Raw genomic sequence first — 4,784 nt, forward strand, 5'->3', positions numbered from 1 at the left:
TTACACATGTTCTTAACCCACATCATTTATTGGACCCGATAAACAAAAAAGAAAAAAGTCTAGCGCTCTATATCAGATAGAATTAAACTTTGCCCTCAATTTTTTTTTAAATGTATTATTGGACCCACCTCAGTCAGGCTTTTGTTCCCAATACCCCCTAAGGGGGGATTCAATTGTGGGCCAAGTAACCGCATCGCACCATTATCTCACAACCCACTCTCCTCCTGAATTGGCACAGTTCTATACACAGTACTATGAGGCTGCAAGAAAAATTGTCTGAGGTGCCAAAAGTGCAACTTTTGCAACAGTAACTAGTGTTCTTGAGAACTTCGTCCCCAGTTATTTGCACTAATACCGCTTCTCCCCCATGTATGAAGTGGCCGGGATGCAGTAAAGGACAGGGGCTCTATGCGCCCCTGTTCATATCGGCGCTGCTATAAAAATGATAGCAGGCCGAAGGTATGAACGGTCAGCATCGCTGACCGTTCCGCACGAAGCCTGCTTTGGCTTCGCCAGCTTCAGGCTGGCGAATCCCTATCTAAACAGCAGGGACAGCGCTGTCCCTGCTGTTAGGTCTAGGCTGCGCTGGGGATCTCGCGTGAACAGCGAGATCCCGCGCATGCCCAGTGCGGCCGGCCAGGGGACAGGAGATAGCGCATCAGTATTAACTAATGCGCTATCTCCAGAAAGGGACATCGCCGGAGGTGGGAGTTAAGGCTCCCCCGCTTCGGCAGACAAGATGTTAATACATCTTGTCGATGTCCCTTCCTGCTTCGCCTCGCTATTGAGGCGAAGCAGGAAGTATCATAGCGGCGCAATAAGCGCTGCTATGATACATCTGCCCCTGTATATCTATATCTATCTATATATCTATATCTATCTCTATATCTATAGATATATATAAATAAAACAGGTTACCAGGCACGCCATTTTTTTTTTGCATTATTTTTTTATTACAGAAGTAGATCACCCCTTACAATGCTCTATTCCAACCCATAAATATACATTTTCAGGCCATAACAGAAGTAAAGCTCTCATATTTAACTGTGTCAAATAAAGTGATACAAATTATTAAGAAAACTTTGAACTTCTGAAGTTACAAATCTGTCTTTTTTCTGCAAAAGTTAAAAAACAACTGTAATAGTTTATTTGCAACATTGTGACAGAGCAAAGAGCATTCCAGGCCACAATTGTATAGACAAATAAAGAGTCTCTGCTGAATTCTAGACAAATAAATATTGATTTTGAAATTACACAATAACTCTTTATCCTACTCAAGTTTTCTTTTCAGTAGAGAGGTGTATGTTAGGTTTAAATAAGGAAACTGTCCTAAAAAAAATGTCATCATAAAAGACACACATAGGCTAATATATAAAATATCGTACTTATTATTGGTACTTATGTATTAGCCGTGCGCCTGGCTACGCTACGCTGACAACTTAGCGTAGCCATTGCCGGGTGTTTTGCAAATATATGGAGAGTAAGGGGCCCATTTATCAAATAATCTTTGTGGCTAAATCACCGAAAACACCTGTTTTCGGCGATTAGCCGCAAATATTAAGTATCACCTAAATGCATCCAAGGGGGACCACAGCAGGAATCTCCGATCCCCCCTGGATCGCCGCCAGCCGCATCCCCCATAGGTTACTATGGGGGATGTGAAGCAGGCCGATGTAACAACATCGGGCAGCCCAGCTTCGCTTCCCTGGGCTATCGCCATTCTGATAAGGTGATAGCCCATTGCAGCCTATAGCTGCGGGATCGTACTGCCGAGTGGGGCATTGTGGTCACAGGGGTCAGCACATAACCCACCATGCATCGACCCCCCGGCTTCCGTGTCAGGGCTTCACAAGGACGGGTTCCTTTCGGAGCCCTGTCCCTGCGCCCTAGTAATAGCACATCTAGGCGGGAGAACAAAATACCGCAATGTGATGTATGGCGAGGTCATCACACCAGCATCACAGTATATTGTTAAATGCGCCCTTATGTGCGGGTCAGCACTTACTTAAATCTGTGGACATGCAGAGGTGGGAAACATTTACCAAAGTGTTTGTGGATGGGCGGTGGTGGTATACAGGGGGCGGTGAGGCATCAAACGGGCATAGAGGGGATTGAGCCAGCGGTGACACAATGCGGCTGCTGGGAGAGCGTCACATGTTTTACTTGCTCCCCTAGCAGCACTACGCTAATAAAGTAGATTGCTCCCGCTGGGGTGGACTGTCATGGTGGCCAGGAGAGTAGGGTGCCGAGTGCACCGGGTTAAGTATGATGCAATACATACACACAAACACACACTCAACACCCAATAACAGAATCATATACCCACTATCCACGTCATACCCCCATTATCCACGTAGGCATAGAATTAATTTTTACAAAGTGTGGCGAGAGCATAGTTCTCTCACAGGCTCATCCTCTGGGGGGCATGTGTGGCATTTTTAGCCTGGCCTTGACATAGAAGAGCCCTGTAAACACAACTAAAAACATTTACATTGATCAACCAACTACTGAACATCGAATGTTTGGACTGAGCAGGCGCAGCATCTTGTGTGAAAAGCCCAGATCCCAAACGCAGCCCAAAGCCATCATCAGTGACATTGGCGATGTCAAATGAAGGATGAAACGGATTGGTTCTACAATGTTGTTTGTTTTTTCTTTACTCCACCTACAACAGTTAGGTTCACCAATATGGTTTTATAAGCAAGGCATCCCTGTCATTTACAATAAGTTAGCTCAATCATACAATAGGGAAATTTTCAATCATTGGGGCAGATGTATGATCCGTCGTTATGGGGGAGAAGGGGTATTAGCACACGTTATGTGCACTGATACCGCTTCTCCCCCATGTATGAAGTGGCCGGGATGCGGTAAAGGACAGGGGCTCTATACGCCCCTGTCCATATCGGCGCTGCTATCAAAATGATAGCAGTCCGAATGTATGAAGCCGGGTTTGTCTTTGTCAGCATCAGGCTGGCGAAGCCCTATCTAAAGAGTAGGCACAGCGCTGTCCCTGCTGTTAGGTCTGGCCTGCGCAGTGGATCTCGCGTGAACAGCGAGATCCCGCGCGTGCCCAGTGCAGCCGGCTGGGGGACAGGAGTTAGCGCATCAGTATTAGCTGATGCACTATCTCCAGAAAGGGACATCGCCGGAGGTGGGAGTTAAGGCTCCCCCGCTTCGGCAGACATTGTCGATGTCCCATCCTGCTTCGCCTCCCTATTGAGGCGAAGCAGATAGTATCATAGCGGCGCAATAAGTGCCCCACAACCAAAGATATCAGCATTCCAGCATCCGGTCCCTGCACCAGCTCCAAACGTCAGGTGTACATTTTTATGTTTTTGTTAATGGATTGCTGTGGCTCCTTTTCTTTGATCACCAAATCCCCACCACCTCCTGAAAGGTGGGACTCTGGGTTTTTATACTATTGTAGGCTAAGAAATCTATTTCCAGAAAATGGAAATATCTGTTGTCAAACAAGCTGCCCTTCCACCTTGAAAATGATGAGCATGAAGCCCACTATATTATTCAAACCTCCCCTACAATACACCCCCAACCTTCCTTGAAGTCTTTTTGAAGGGACCCTTCATTCAGCTTGGAGTCCCCCTCCACATGTAAGTGCTCTCCCTTCCACCACCTGTGCAGTAAATGAGTAATTTGCACAAGTAACTGCTCAAGGTCCTACATGTTGAATGGAAGATAGAGCACCCCCTTGCCACCGGTTGGACATCAAAGCTGCTGCTGATAGCACAACACCCCTGGGAGGGGACAATGGGTAAGGGCCCCAGTGCATTGCTTTGCCCTGTCATTGATGTGGCTAAATCACTCATAGCTGTTCTGCCTCTGTCCTAACCAGGCCGCACTACACCTGCAACAGTCACACCAAATATTTTCGCCACTTTTAAGAACTCCTACAGGTGCAGTAGAAGCTGTTCCCCCCCTTCTCCCCCCATTTTAATTATGGTCTGCCTGTACCTGGTGTGCCCCCTCGAAAATAGTGCATCGCATTGCGCACAATTGTTAATGTCCACTCCGCTGGAGGTGACACCAGAAGGGCAGGTTGAGAGTGGGAGCGTGCTATGCTCCATTCCCCATAGAAGGAGCTGTTCGCTTGCGCCACCTCTCCATCCTGCTCGACAGGCATCATGTATAAAGGGTACTATGGTGCACGGCATGTGTAATGGGTACTATGGTGTGCAACATCATGTGTAGTTTGTACTATGGTTCCATCAAGCATAAAACCCCCTAGCAATGAGCTCGAACATAAGCAGCACTTTTGTGACAAATTTGTAATGCCCATAATGGTTTGTATTATAGTATGTTATGGGCATCATTATGTGTAGCACACTGTATAATCGTTTTTTTGGGGTCTGGACTTATGTGTAATTTGCATTATGGTGTGTGGCTTTATGTGTAATAGGTATTATGGAGTTTGCAACAATGGGGCAGATGTATCATAGCAGCGCGATAAGCGCCGCTATGATACTTCCTGCTTCGCCTCAATAGCGAGGCGAAGCAGGAAGGGACATCGACAAGATGTATTAACATCTTGTCTGCCGAAGCAGGGGAGCGTTAACTCCCCCCTCCGGCGATGTCCCTTTCTGGAGATAGCGCATTAGTTAATACTGATGCGCTATCTCCTGTCCCCTGGCCGGCCGCACTGGCCATGCGCGGAATCTCGCTGTTCACGCAAGATCCCCAGCGCAGCCTAGATCTAACAGCAGGGACAGCGCTGTCCCTGATGTTTAGATAGGGATTCGCCAGCCTGAAGCTGGCGAAGCCAAAGCAGG

Source organism: Crinia signifera, chromosome 4 (genome assembly GCF_055691185.1).
Source record: "Crinia signifera chromosome 4, ASM5569118v1, whole genome shotgun sequence".
In the NCBI taxonomy this organism is placed as follows: domain Eukaryota; kingdom Metazoa; phylum Chordata; class Amphibia; order Anura; family Myobatrachidae; genus Crinia; species Crinia signifera.